We start from the raw sequence: 16,028 nt of genomic DNA on the forward strand, positions 1-16,028 counted from the left end.
GCAGATGACAAACATTTAGCCCCCTCCAAAATAAAAAAAAGTCAAGAACATAAAAATGAAAACCCTTCTTCCCAAAAACTATCCAGACCAGTCCACAGCAGCGTGAGCCCACAGTGTGAGAGTGACTCCAGCAGCACAACAGTGAACGGACACTCTCTCTCTGCCCCAGTGGAACTTCCTATACCCATTTTTCACACACAATGTTCTCTCTCGCCTGCTTTCATCATCTTTCTGTCTTTATGTTTCTGCTCTTTCCCTCGCTATTCTCTGTGTTTCAGTTTAAGTATGGAATCTGGCATGTACCACCATAATAATTAAATATGTTTAGTGTTATATGGTAGTCAATGATTACTTTGATAACACACTTTAGACTCTGTGTACCATTTTTGATTCTTCCTCTCTCTTTTTTCTGCTCCTTTTCCATCTCAGCACATTTTTCTCCTCTTTCTTTATCATCACTATTTCTCACTCTTCCTCTATTTCCCTTTCACCTAATCTCTCCCTGGTCTCTCCTCATTTGTTCACTTTATTGTCCCTTACTCACTGTGTCCCCCTGCTTCTCTTTGCCTCTCACGTCTTTCATTAACTTTTTCTCATTCTCACCCTCTTCCTCTATCCCTCAATTTCTCCCTTATATTCACTCTTCTTCTCTCTATTTTGTGCCATCATTTTCTCTTACCTACTGCTACTAATGTTTATCCCTCGTGTTTATCCCTCGTTTTTCTCTTTTGTCCCCCACGTCTTTTTCCCACTCATTCATCCGAGGTCTCCTAATTTTCCTCCCTCTCTTCCTCTGCTGTTTCTCTCAGTCATGTGCTGTCTCACCAGAATACTCTTGACAACTTCATCTCCTTAATTCTCATAAAACAGGAGAGTTTTGTTATCAACCCTGAAAACACTGACAAGGATAATGAAGTTAAGAGGAAACTTTGCAACACACACACACACTCACACACACTCACAGAATGCCTAAATTAATCCTTATCTAGACCAGTTCTTTGCCGGATCTTAATCTAATCATTCAGATAATCTTTATTATTATTATTATTAATAAGAGAGAACTAGTACTCTCTGTATCATGTAGTTTAGACAAACTTTCCATCAACAGTCTGCTGCACACACACACACACACACACACACACACACACACACACACACACACACACACACACACACACACACACACACACATAGAGTAATGTTTGCACACATATTCAGTCTGTGATGGCAGCGATGAAACTACCAAAACTTGACCGCCCACTTATAAATATGCACTTTTTGTCTGATTTATAAATCTTTGACTCTGACTGCATTAAAAAAAATATGGCTGCCACAAGCAAGTGAAATAATTTCACTGTTTGCATAGTTTAACACAATTCACATCTAATACATATTTCCGAGGCAACTTTTTTTCAGATTAACCAGTAGGGAGCACCAGTCAGGCCAGAAACCTGTATCTCCTGATCTAGTCACCCCAGGCTCTCAGGAACAGCACCAGGCTGTGAGGTGATTTAGGCGTAGTGGCAACACTGAATTATTAACAATACAATAAAAAAGAAAATACTTTATTACAGGATAATTCCTGTATAAAATGCATCACAAAGTGCTTTATATAAAAGCAAAGAATTATGACATTTACATTTACATATCTGTCCCAAAGACACAGAAGGCTGAGAAAAGCCTGAAAAACTTTGTAAATGTACCCAGTTTGAAACTTACCTTGAAATGAATGGGGCGCCATATTGGAAGATAGTATTTTCTTAATATGGTCATGAGTCAATCAAAAAACTGAAAAAAATCTCTGCACAACTGAACATAAGAGAGGCGTGTCAAAGGAAAACACAGCTTGAATAAGGTGAAAAAAAAAAACCCAGCACACTGTTTCAATTATTGCTGGCACAGTAACAGCACATGTCAGCATGTTGTCTCCAAAGTTTGAGGGATGAAAGAAATTGTTCTTGGACGTGCACTCGTAAGAAAGACACTCTGTATTTGATTTGGGAATGGAACTTCCGTTCTGCATGTCAAATTAATGCAGCCACTTGTTGAACCACCTGCATACTTTTCACTTTCAGATTTGACACCCCCACCTGGTTGACTCCTATTCCAAACAATATTTAATCAGAAAACTTTAAACTGCCATTGCAGCATAAAAAGTAATTAGAGTAAAGCTGCAGCTGATAAGTTGGATCCCATCCAGTTTCTGTGTTCCTCTGATTGTATGCTCAGCTAAAACTACTGCTGTCTAAATACAGAAGTTGCGCAGCACACCCTACTTTAATGAGGGTTATAATGTTCAGTTACTGTTGGAACCGTTTTAGAGAGGTGTTCATTCGATGGTATGAGCATTTTAGAGGCTGCAGTTGTGGTGCTGTTGAATTGTATTGTGTTATACAGACAGGTGTTTCTATTATTTTGTCCTACCTATTTATATCAATGAAGATAGACTAAATAACAAAAATAACTCTCTGTAAAAGGTAATACAGTTCAACAGCACAACAAACCACATTGTCCAAAGTGATCAACAAATTGTAAGTGTGTGTTTGTGTATGTGTGTGTGTGTGTGTGTGTGTAATCCTTAAATAAACTCAGTGGGCTCTCTGGGGGTTCAGCATGTGCTGGCAGCAGATGGACGCTGAGCGTGTACCCTGTTTTCACACCCACATCTGGAAACGGCAGATGTACAGAAGCTGCAGGGAGTCTCGAAGGGAGGGGTAGGGGGCTTCATTGGCTCTAATCTAGCCAGCCGTGCAGCACCGTGGCTGGGATTACTCTGCCACTCCAGTGCCCTACAGCTGGAGGCTGGATTAAAAAAAAAAACAAACAAAAAAATCTACAGATCTCCCGACTATTTTTCCTTTGTGTCTGTCTTACAAAGTCAAATACACACATCCTTTTGACTCAAAGTAATAAAGGAAAGAACACCAGTCACATTCTGTGATACTATGACAAGTCTCTTTTTTAAAAATAAAAAATAAATCAAGAGTGAAGTTGAAGAAACAGAGGCATATCTGCCTCTGATAACAAGACAGCACAGCGAAAGAGCAGCATATCAGAAAAAAATGAGAAGTAGTGAATAAACCATCAGGACAGCTTTCAACAGGCTTTCAGCTCCAACTTAAAGCAGCATTTCGAACCAGATGCATCATTACACTCAGTTTCAAATACACAGCGAGACAAATCACAGCCGGGTGTCGAGTGAGTGGACTTTACGTGAGCTGTGCCTTATCCAATTTAAACTTCAGTAACATCTCTGCCTGACATAGCCCCGATGAGACGGAAAAGATTGCCTGAGTCACCTTGAGTCATTAAAGACACAGTTTCATTGATTCTCTTTATTCATCCCATAAACACCACACAGATATTTAAACATGGACAAGAGCAGGCTGCAGTACAAATGAAATGTACCATCATGCTTGAAGTAGTTGTTTAATATCTGATAAACCTGTGATCTTATAAATCTTGCTTGAAATATTAATGCCAAAAATCACCTCCCATGCAGAACTGCTCCCCTGCTTTGGCAAAATGAACACATTTAATTTTTGTCTGATAAATATATACTTTTGAGACTAAAAGGCTTATTGAACATTTACATGTTCACAATGCATGTTGCACAAACTCATAACGGCTTTTTGTGGATCACTGCTCCACGCAAGCTTTACTTAACTGGGGATTTGTTAAATAAAATTTAGTTATTGCTTCAAAATGTCCTTTGCATGACTTTTCCGCAACTCACCATGTGGAAAAAACAAAAACAAAACAAACTGACAGCAGCCGTCTGTGCGTTACTTTTGTCATTTTTACCATTTTAACCTTTTAATGAAGAGGTTAAAGGGACAGTTAACATTTCAGGAAGTACACTTCTTTGCTTTCTTTCTGAAAGTAAGCTGAGAGGATGGATATCACTTTCATGTCTGTGTGAAGCTGGAAGGCAGTTAGCTTAGCAGTAAGACTGGAACCAGGGGGAAACAGCTGGCCTGTCTGTGTCCAAAGTTCAAAAATCTAAACTTATTACCATTCCTTTCTTATTTGATTTTTTTTTTTTAGATGCAAACTACAGCAAACACCTCTTGAGCAGTTTGTCAGACTTAAAACAGAGCTGCAAGCAGAGGAGCTTCTTGTATAGAGTGTGCTTGTGGAGGAAATATGAAGGCAGTGCCGGGATGGCGGACTCCAGCATTACCTGAAAACTACTATATAAAGAGGTGATTACAGAATGTAATTGAATGGTAAATTGAATGGTGTCTGCTGGAAAAATGCTTGCCAGATATGGCTGGCAAGCACAAGTTGGAGCATTTGTCTATGTGTAGGCATGAATAGAGTGAACCTGGCAACTTCACTACAGGAAGCACACAGTCACTGCACTGGGCTGTTGTAAACCAAGAAATAGTTCCACTTCACGTAACGTCTCCCAAAGCACTTCAGCTGGCTCCTCTCACTTTTTTGTTGATATCACACCTCCTCCACTTAAGGCTGTTCTCCCCCTTCACCTTCTTTTGGAGTAATTTAAGACATGGCTGAGAGTGCAAAGCAGTTAACTGTACACACTCCCAGATTATCCCAGGTCATAAATACCTTCAGGTTTACTGCGATCAACATCATGGCACTATGTAAGATAAAGCTATTTATTCCGAAGTGCCTTTTCAACGGGTAAAGATGTGGTTCAAAGAATGGGCAAACCCAGCAACCAAGAACCCTACCGTACTGCAAAACTACTGAAAGCACTTGTGGCTGCATAAAGTGGCTCCAACATCTGGATTAAGCATTTCTCAACCAAAACATTATGCTCAGCTGCAAACTAATCCAGTGAACAACAGTGATCCTGGTCTGATGAGGTCATCATCCACAAATACCAAAACTGCTACCCTAATGTCCAAACCTGTGGATATTGGATGATTCTGAAAATTGCATTCAATGTTCAATGCCAGCATTTTTTTAAAAAAAATGAACAATATCTGCACCTGGCAACTACGGTATGGTTAAAGTTAGAAAGACATCATGGTATTGCAAATAAAATATGGTAAATGTATGTTTGGTGTTAGGCAACTAAAACACTTGGTTAATCTTATAGTAACATTGTGGACTGTTAAAAAATAACTGCTGATCTACGACAGTATGAGAAATCCAGTCTCAAACATTACACTTCAGTTTCAATCTTGCAACTTAAATGACACAACTTAATGTTAGAAAGGGAGCTACAGAATGATCCAATATGAATGTAACTCCTAGGAAAACTGGATGTCACCAATAATGCCACCAAACCAGATACTATCCTGATCTTGCTCCTCAATATTGTGACCAGTAACATCAAAAACTGGAGAGTAGTCAACAAGTAGCCCTGTCTGGGTCCATGCCCACATTAAACATAATGCCGCAAATGCAAACACTGCACTCGGATGGTTTGTAGCTGCAGGCTAATATGTGTGTATAACAGGAATCAAAAAGCATCTGTCCTCTCATTATACAGTCCTTAACACACCCTGACCTCAAACATCCCATTACAATGCTACTGGTAGCAAAGCTCTCAGGCTGAGTACCTGCACCAGCAAACAATTCCACCTTAGGAAAAAAACCGAAGCCATTCTTGCATGGTGGTTGCTAGAAATTAAGCTGTTTTTAAGGCACATGCCACCAGGTTGTCATGAGGGTAATAAAAGAGAGAGAAGTAAATGAGGAGAGACAGCGCGGTGAGAGAGAAAGAGAGGCAGGAGTTGAGACACAAACTGTAAACGATGGAGGCCAAGACAGAGAAACCACCAAATATGTGGAACAAGAAAAAAGGGGAAAAGAGTGTCAGTTCACAACTGCTTCCTGGTGTGGAGTCAAGCACTTCCAATTCAGATGTAATGACATCAAAGAATAACTGGGTGGGTGGAGGAAGAGGATAATGACGACTAGGATGGGTGGGGTATTGAAAGGTGCTCTTCACATACAAGCAAGTAGGTTTAAACCACAGTACTGTCACATTACTTCCGCTGTCACTAAAATAATGAATTTTTGACCCCTTCAAAGTCTGTCGATTCAGCAGAATAATGTTAAAACTGTGTTTCAGGATGAAATGTGTGAAGCAGGGTGAGGAATCTGTTGTTTCACAGTGTTCCCTCTTTGGATCAGATTTTTGGAAACATTTTGATCCTTCTCATGGTTGATTCTGCCGCGCTGTAAAATAATACATTTGCATGCACTACGCAAAAGATTTTTCATGGTCTCTGTTTCATTCCTATGAAATGGGAGCTGGACTTAGTAGAGTAAATCCATGTTGTACGCAATGATTTTTTGATTTGGAATGTTGTGTCATGGTAGACAAGTACAAAGTTAACTATGTGTCGATGAACTCCATCAGGTAACATGTTTCACATATTTTTACAATAAAATTAATCTGAATCCAAGCAGCTGAACATCTGTGATGTAGTGAACTGTCAAATCGAGTCAATAGGAGAGGAAGATGCAGTATCTCCTCTCTCTATCCCCAAACATTCCAACTCCTGCTGGAACTCCTGCTTCTGACTGCATCGTCAGCAATACTCACTGTTACAAGCTGTTTCCTCATCCAAATACGACCTTTTCTCCCAGCAACATCCTGGAAAGAAATGTTATTCTCTGCCAAAGATCACCTGTGGTGGCCTGCAGGTGGGGGCCTTGTGTGGACAAGGTTTCTAAATGACCTCAAACATACAGTATCTTTGACCAATTTCTCATTGGTCAGCCGATCACCGGTGTAACTTTCATAAGGAGAAAAGTGCTACATCAACAGCCTTCCAGAATTAATCCATTACTGCGGCGGTGGGAGGGACAGACTACCTGTGAAAACTGGGTTTTCACAAATTTGAACTCGTCCAACCTAAATTAGACTGCTGGGTCTAACAGTCTAACTTAACATTTACTGAATGTTTACTCGGAGTCAAACTACTAACACCATGTCAAAGAGGTCGTCAGTGTGGCTGCATTTTGTATAATCATCAATAATTCTTGGGATCACCAGTTTATGTAGTTCTATTTATGGGCAAGTGCAGGCTGGTCTGCTCTTAATCCGTTCTTTTCATTTCAGTATTAAATAATTAGGTTAAAATGATTAATTTAAGCTGCAGATACTAGCTTCTTATATTTATTTCTAATTTATTTAGGCTAATAAGGCTACCAGGTCGAGTGCAGTCACTATACTGTTCCCCGGGACTGGTCGACTGGTTTAAGAGTGGGTACACTTTCTAGTCAGCCATTTAGAGTGGGTCTGTCTATTTTGTCAATGGAATTTTTTAATATGAAGTTTGCTCCGCTGCACAGCAACTGACCCCTGCATTGTTCCCCTTATCCAGCATGCAACGTACTATACACACACATGACCCAGCGCCAGGTTTCAAGGTAGGAGACAAACACAGACACCTGCACACACGCACACACACGCAGGCACACGCACAAACAGGCACACACACACAAACAAAGCCCTCTGACCAAAGGGTGGCTTTTTCACATGGCATTTAAAGCAAAGCACGTCTGTCTACACTGAGGACTAATGACATTAAACATTAGCTGACATTTCACATGGACAGAATCAGCTGAGCTATTGTTCGGTGATGTGTGTGTGTGTGTGTATACGCACGAACCTGTACTTCTATCTTTGTGAGGACACTCATTAACATAATGCATTCCCTAGCCCCTTACCCTAACCTTAACCATCACAACTAAATGGCTAACCCCGACCCTGACCCTAACCCTAACCTAAACCTAAGTCTAACCTGAACCTAAAAACCAAGCCATGACTTTCAAACAGCCCTTTGAAGTTGTGACCTGCCAAATTGTCCTTACTTTCCCAAAATGGCCTCGCTCCACAAGATTTATAACTCAAAATGGTCCTCACATAGGAAATAAGTAGAAGTACAAGTGTGTGTGTGCGTGTGTGTGTGTGTTGGTGTGTGTGTCTCAGCCATGTAGCCCTGCATCCCGCAGCCTTGCCAGTGATCTCCTCTCCTCCTTGCAGAGTGGCTGTCATTTCTCTCTAGCCAGGCCACTAACCTTTCAGAAAGGCCACCAGCACTGACAGCCCTCCACAACCCTTCCACAACCCCTTCCCTTTCTTCCTCTCTCCACTTATTTCCTTCCACCCCTACCTCCCCACCCTGGCTCTTGGTTTTCTCCTCATATCTGCTTCCGTCTTTCTTCTCGCAACCCTCTCCCCGACCCCTTCCCTCTCATTTTCTCCTTTACCCTCTCAATTAGTTCTCACTCTGTCTTCCAGCCCTCCAGCTGCTTCTCTCCATCCTGTAAGACCTTTTAACTCCCTGCTTCTCTCTGATTCCTCCTCCTCTCTCTGCAGTTGCCCTCCCTCTGTCTTCACCTGCACAGGTCACTGATGCTCAAACACTTCCCCTTTGGATGAGGAGAGACAAAAACGATCAATCAATCAAATGCTAAATGATAAAACTACTGCAACTTAAAGGTCCTGTGAAATGAAAAACAACTTATTCAAGTTGGTTTTTATTAGTTATTTTCTAAAAAGTATTGAAAGTGTTTGTTCACTTGAATTTAAATAGTAATTTATCAACCAGTTTTCTTTTGAATACACCCTTTCACACACTAAAAAAAAAAAAAATCCCAGAGTAACATTTCCCCCAACTTGATTTCTTTTTGAATTACGCTTCCAAACAAGTGTTACATACTGTCTGCAGCCAGTGTTCTAAGATTTTTGATTGACCATCAGAGACCTTATACCTACATTTTCACCATCTATGTTTGTCAGGAAAGATGAATCAGAACTTCCCACCCCAATTAGACTTAATTTATGTTTTTATATGTCCTGATAACATAGCATTGCCCATATCCGTGTGAACATGACGTTGCCTTATACTTTAGGGGCTTGGAGCCAATGATTTGCAACTTGGGTTGGGATTTCCAAATAGGACCGAAAGAGACAGAAAAGGTCTACTCGAAAATAAAAAAATGCTTTTTTTTTTTTTTAGTTAAATATAAGATCGTTTTAGTTCTTCAGGCCTCTAAAAATCATTAAATTAAAACAGGGGAAACAGTCAAACTCTTTGTTTTAGCTCATCAGTATATACAACTTGTGATGAGAACCGATAACGTGATGTGAATGTTGCCTCAATTTTTAGGAGTCTCGAGGCAAAAAGGTTGTGAACCACAGTAGTATGCAATGTCGGATTTTTTACGAATGTTTTGTTTTGTTTTGTTTGTTTTTTGTTTGTGGTCTAGAGAACAAAATGATTATATATTCTCTGGAAAAATGCAAAGAACTGTCAATCCTATGAAGAAATAGATGCCTACAGTAGACAGGGAGCAGAGCAAATTGATGTGTAGTTGATGCATATAACTTTAATTTAAGTCAAAAAAGAATTTTTTTTCTTAAATTACTTTTTAAATGCAAAAATCTAATCCAATAAGTGAACATCAGCTTCAAATTTAGGACTGTAAGTGAAACCCTAGTGGCCAGTCTGGATTAGGGCACTGACTATGAACTGCAATGTCACTGGTTTGAATCCAGCTGGAGACCTTTGTTGCATGTTCTTCCCCATCTATCTTTCATATAATTCCCTCTCATCTCGCTACTATAATTTCTCTAATAAAATCTCAACAAAACCCACCAAATCTTGGGGCTATGAATAAAAATAGTCCAATTAAATTATCAGTTATTCTAACGACCCTTTTTTTCAATTAATCAATTGTTTTGTCTGCACCAGAAAATGGTGAAAAAGTGCCATCACAATTATCCAGAGCTCAACATGTCATGTTGAAATGTCTTGTTTTGTTGGACCAACAGTCTAAAACCCACAGCGATTCAGTTTACTGTAATATAAAATAGACAAAAACAGCAAATCTTCACACTGGCGAAACTACAGCCAATTAATGCTTTACATTTAATCGATTGATTATCAAAATTGTTGTTGATTAATTTCAATCAAATAATCAACAAAGTCACAGCCCTGAGCTGAAGTTCATCCCTCTCGAATTTAATAAATGCCATTCAATAGTACCTTAGCATTGTCATACATTTGTCTTTATTTTAAATATATACAAACAAAATGTCACTTAACCGAATACAAGAAGCACTGTCATTATTTGGGTAAAAACCTGGTCATTCTAGTTTTGTGATATTCTTGTTAAAGACAAGTCGATGATTATTTATTTGTGAGGTGACAAAACTTTCCAAAAATATCTTCATACTGTCATCTCAATGCCTGAATATTTGATATTTTGGAGATACAATATCCTCACCTGACAACACTGCATTGGTAGTCAAGTATGATATAATATGGCAGCCATTTTGGAGGGCGTGGGCAATCAAAATGAAACCTGTGTGCATATTCCCCCTGAAGGAGTTCATAGCTTTTTATCACTTCTGTTTTTGTCGTATAGCAGACGAAGAAGAAAACTGACATATGACTTGCATTTGTGATATGTTGAACAAATGCCACCATTTACAGCAGCTGTGCCACTGCATGAATAAAACCGGTCCCTCTCTCTTCACTTCTGTCTTCACTAACTCTCTTTTTCTCTCCTGAGCTAAAAATAAACAGGGCTTGAAATTTTTTTTACCCTCTTTTTAACATCTTATCGTCCATGACAATGTCTACCTAATGAGCTGAATGACTTATGATCAAGTGCATGTATGAATGAATTCTACTATGTAAGTGGTTGTGATAATGGTCTGAAAACATTATGGAAATCATCTGACAGCGGCTCACATGAAACAGATGGGATATTTGCACCATTTCATCTGAATATGTGCAATAATGACACATTCTTGATCAAGTGTATAGGGCAATTTAAAAAATATATCAACTTCCAATTATCAACTTCCGTAGACTAGAGTAACCTTGAAACTAAAACCCCAGTAATGAAAGAAAATACCCTGTCTGGAACAGAAACTTTAGAAATTAGTGTGCATACTGGAGTACTGCCAGGTTGAGTATATGTGAACTACACTTCAAAGCTTATCTGTGACTCAGGAAGTAGAGCGGTTCTTCTGCTAACCGGAAGCCTGCTGGTTCGATCCCCAGCTCCTCTCGTCTGCATTTTGAAGTGTCCTTGGGCAAGATACTGAACTCCAAATTGCCCCCGATGTATCATCGGTGTGTGAGTGTGTGTATGTACAGAAAGCGCTGTATGTATAGAAAAAGTCCTGTATGGATGTGTGTGAATGGGTGAATGTGACATGTAGTGTAAAGTGCTTTGAGTGGTCAATAAGGCTAGAAAAAGCGCTATATAAGTGCAGTCCATTTACCATTCAAGCAGCAGGAGTATAGTGGGTAGGCCAGGGGAAAAGGAATGACAATTGAATTTTAATAACAACCCCTCTCAGAAATCTCTAAAAGTGCAAATCACTAACCAAGCCCAAGAGGTCCATGAATAGGATTCCAAGGTTGAAGCAGGTATCACTGACCTAAATATGTCTGTTAATTCAGAACTTTAATCTCAGTTAATAAATGATGTCAGAAAGTGAAAGAAGTAAGGATGAATTTCATTGGACACTACAGTAAATACCATGAAGAAGCATATAATTCAACTATTGTAAAATGACCCAGGTCTAAACATCTGACTTGCAGTGAAGGCTTACAAATGACAGCTGAGGCTAAGAAACAATAGGTGAGGCTGACAAATGATAGACAAGGCTGACAAGTGACAGGTGACAGACAAATGATTCCTGAGGCTGAAAAGATAATGTTGAGGTTGACAAAAATAGACGAGGCTGAAAAAGTAAAGCTGAGGCTGACATAGAATATCAGCAGTTGAGAACTCATAGATGGGGTGGACACAGTACAGTAAAGGTTGACAAATGCTAGGTGGAGATGACGTAGCAAAACGTGGTGTGGCAAATGATGTATCAAACTGACATAGAACAGCTGAGGGTGAAAAAGTGATAGATGAGAGTGACAGACAACTGTGTCTGAGAAATGATAGCTAAAGGGGGAAAGATGATAGCTGAGGCTGACAAATGATGCTCTGACAAAGTATTGTTATGTTTAGCAGATGAGAGCTGAGGTTAACAAATAACAGTTGAGACCAACAATAGATGTGGCTGAGAAAGTACAAGTAAAAGTGGCAAAGCTGGGCCTAATCAAGAGCAGCTGGAGCTGATGGATTTTGAGTTTAGCCTAACTAAATTCAGCTTATAATGATGACAGTTGAGGCCACCACGCCCAGCTCGTCACATACTGACGCTCGGTCAGTGCCCCTTTGGCATCCCTTTTAATGCACTTAGTGTCATTTTTCAACCGGGTACACTATGGCATGACTGAAGTGCTACATTAACGGCAGCAGAGTTGCCAGGAGGTTGGTGGGTGGGGTGGATGGTGGGTATACAAGCGCACGACTGTAACACCAGAGAGCGGGGTTCACATCCAGAGTCCTGTTTGTGGTTTAGGCAACAATAGCCCATTAGTTAAGGTCAGGGAAAAACTGTGATTTTGGTTAAATATAAATAAACGTCTTGTGTCTAAAGTCACTCTGAACTTATTTCTGTACTAAACCAGACCAGGATCTTTCCCTAACCTTCACCAAATGCTCCAAGTGGCTAAACATCACCATAAATAATAATGATTTGTGCCAGTATTACATGTGTACAACACCAAATGAATACTAATGTCCTGTCTGCTGATTGTGACAACAGGCCATTCTATGCTAACATTAGCAAGATGAAATATAAAGTGAAAGGATAAATTGGTCTTTATTAGGCTTGGAGGGTAGTGAATCCTTGTCCCGCTGTAGGAGTCACATTACCACTTGCATTCTAAGAATCAACTTAATATTAACTCGCTGATGATTGCCCGTGGTGTATTAGCGGTGTTTTTCTTCCACAGGTATCAAATGTCTCCTCTAGTCTGTCCACTGACACTGGGATGACGCGTCTGTCTCCCTGGTAGCCTCATTCTCCTTCTATGGATAGGGATTATGGCACCTTCAGGTGCCATATTCCCGTGTACATAGCATGCTCAAGGCTCCTCAATTTCAAGGCGATGTTCTCTTTCAACAGAAGATCAACCATCTGTAGTTTACAAATGTCCTTGTTTTCCCTTAAAGCTAGAGAATTGGCTTCAACATGAAGCTCCAAGGATTTCAGCAGCTCAAGTTGCTAATTAGACTTGTGTGTTAAAGTTGGAGCAGTGTTGAAGATCGCTACAACACTGCTCAAGTTTAAGTTATGTCGGAGTCATTTGTTACCACCTTCCCTTTCATGCTTCTGGGGTAGCCGTGGTCCAAACTGGTGGTCTCAGGGCTAATATTAGCCTGTTTTTTGGCATAATGTCTTTGTTAGTCTGTTGGTTTGGTAAATGATAAGGAGAGAAAGGTTGTATTTCCAGGGCCTTGGTATTGTGCATGCTAGCTCACTGGTAAAGTTTACAAAATTTAAAAATACAGCCAACATTACTGCTTAAGCTTACCGATTAATACATTGCTTTAACCTTTTCAACAGCAGATTTTCAGCAGTTTGGTTTTAAGCAGCTAAATTTCAGAGCTGCAATTAACTTAGAAATTGTTAATTCCTTCCTATCAGTTTGATAAGGCAAATGTCAAATTCTCATGGTTTCAAGTTGATAGTTTTGTTGTTGTTTTTGTTTTGTTTTTTAATTTTGCTCCCGCTAAATTTCTTGTGTTTCTAAAACGTTGAACCAGATTGACCTTGGTTCTGGAACACACAATGTCTGCTTTCGTCATGTTAAAATCCCTCCAAACAAGCAGTAATGAACAAAGTAACCAGTGTACACAAGTACACATGTTGAGCCTCTTAGTGCTTCTCACAAATAACCTTGAGTTATGTAACAGGAAACAACAACCCTGAGGATTGGAGCCACATAAAGCACATCACCCATATTGCTATCACACTCCTCCAATGTTGCTATTGGTAACCTTGACAGATGGCTGCTAAGATTGCGATTGTGATGAAGGTCCCTAGAGTTAAGTGCTATCAGCCAGGCGAGGATTCCACCATAGAGACAATCCAAAGACGTACTGGAGAGAGGAAATCTGTGAGGAATAGAAATCAGCTCTCTCATTCTCTCCTATCATCATCATCATCATTATCATCATCATCATCATCATCATGCTGCAGTTAGCCTCGACACCCACGGCCTCTCAGTGCCTAAAAGGCCAGTGATATAATCTTCCTCTTGGTCTGTAGCCCAACAAAACCCACTCATTTTACAGTTTCACATTCTTACAAAGTAAGTGTTTGGCTGACAAGTAAGTTACAGTGACGGCAGTGGCAGACTAAGATTCAAGACGTGTGATTCATTATCCATTAGTGAGAGGATGTGTTGGGTCGAATATGAGCACTTAGCTGCTGGATGAAGTGATACATTATAAACAAAGTACTTAAACCTTACTCATATCAGGGGTATATAATCAAACACAGGTTTATGTTATTCACATTTATGATATATTAAAAAGTGCTTAAGGTGCTATGTGTAGCTTCTTAATTGCTGCTACTTTCTAATTTTTGAGACAATGGTGAAAGTCAAAAGAGAAAAAAAAAACACCTTGGCAATTAGAATCAGCTTCTGCTGTTTTTTCTTTAGGATCGCAATTATTTTTCCAGCAAATCTATTGATCAGTATCTGGGATTGATTGAGTAATACTGCAGTCTGTAAAAAGTAAGAAATAGTGACATGTTGAGAAAATTTAGACTACATATCAAAGGTATTTAGTATATAGATTTGAAAACAGCCACAAAATAATCACTTGAAGCTAACATATAGAGCTTCCAAGAATCAAATTCAATAAATATTCAATACATTAACAAGCAGATACTGGATTACAATCACACTATCACATATTTAGCACATAGCGATTTTAAAAAAAAAGGACTCTAAAATTGAAAAAGAAAAATCAAAGGTCTTAATTGTTTTCCAGATATACATGTTTTGTTTCAAGATAATTGGTATTTTTATTTGAAAGGTGACCAAAAAAGTTTTGATTCAATAATATTAATATAAGACATTTATCAAGTAATGAATCTATTGATTGTGAAATCTACAGTATACTGCATTTTACATTGTGCATCACTGGAACCAATTTAGTGGTTCACCTACTGCATTACCCTACAGAAGAAAAGATGATGAGGGTGCTGTTCCCTCCAGTGCAAATGGAACTAGCAGGCCATCTCTCAATAAAAGATTAAATGGTGAAATATCTTCTGCAAAAGTCACTTCCAATCACTTCATTTTTTAACAGTCATGACAAAATTGCACTCACCAAAGTAATTGTTGACATCTGAGAACATGGTGAACATGGTCCCCAAGTCATGTAAACCACTTCATTTCAGGGTAAAACTGAGAGCGAGCACATATGGAATGTTGGTAAAGTCCATCAATATTCGAGAAAACTACACACAACAGTAAGTACCGTGGTTCAAAGTTGCACTGTGATGGATATCTATACAGCATTTATGCAATGTCTGCATTAGGGGAAAAACAGGAAAACCTCCTATAGTCATGCATTATTTCATGATGGGAACCCTCATTGCTTGCGTTGTGGTCACAGCATATACATGTAAATAGCCTAAATTAGCTATTTTTACCGTGTATTTATGGCAGTTTTCTACTGACTCCTAAGTAGTACTAGATTTCATTTAGATGCAGCTGCTTGCCCATCGATCAAGACTTTGCAATCATTTTTCCATGAGCTCAGTTCTTTTTATCAGGTGGGAGATATTGTACCTGTCACAAACTCTCAATATCACTGACTTGGAGTTACAAGTAAGAGGCTGATAAAGGATTTTCCCACTTAGCTGTTTGTCAGTCAGAAGGATATGACATGAATAGTGCATTACAATGAACAGTTTGGTCAACTGCCTTCATTTTTCGTTCCAATAAATTTTTTTGTTTAAAACCTGGCTGATTGGCTGACAGCTTGTGCTTGGAGAAACACTTCAATTTAACACCGCACTGATTTGAGATCATTGGCACTGGTCTGCCTGTTATCCTGACCTCTGTCTCATTTGTTTGTCGCAATTGAACTCAGGATTCGCACTTAATTTGACAGTCATACTATATATTAATATTAATATGTATTAATATTAA

At 39.3% G+C, this 16,028-nt stretch overlaps 1 protein-coding gene across 11 annotated transcripts in view; it reads right to left on the reverse strand.

Moving 5' to 3' along the window:
• The window catches only part of LOC120802952 (pleckstrin homology domain-containing family A member 5-like), a 247,344-nt gene that overhangs the window by 84,899 nt on the left and 146,417 nt on the right, over positions 1-16,028 (reverse strand). The gene's annotated exons all lie outside the window — the stretch shown is intronic.

This window comes from Xiphias gladius, chromosome 2 (assembly GCF_016859285.1).
Source record: "Xiphias gladius isolate SHS-SW01 ecotype Sanya breed wild chromosome 2, ASM1685928v1, whole genome shotgun sequence".
Lineage (NCBI taxonomy): Eukaryota > Metazoa > Chordata > Actinopteri > Istiophoriformes > Xiphiidae > Xiphias > Xiphias gladius.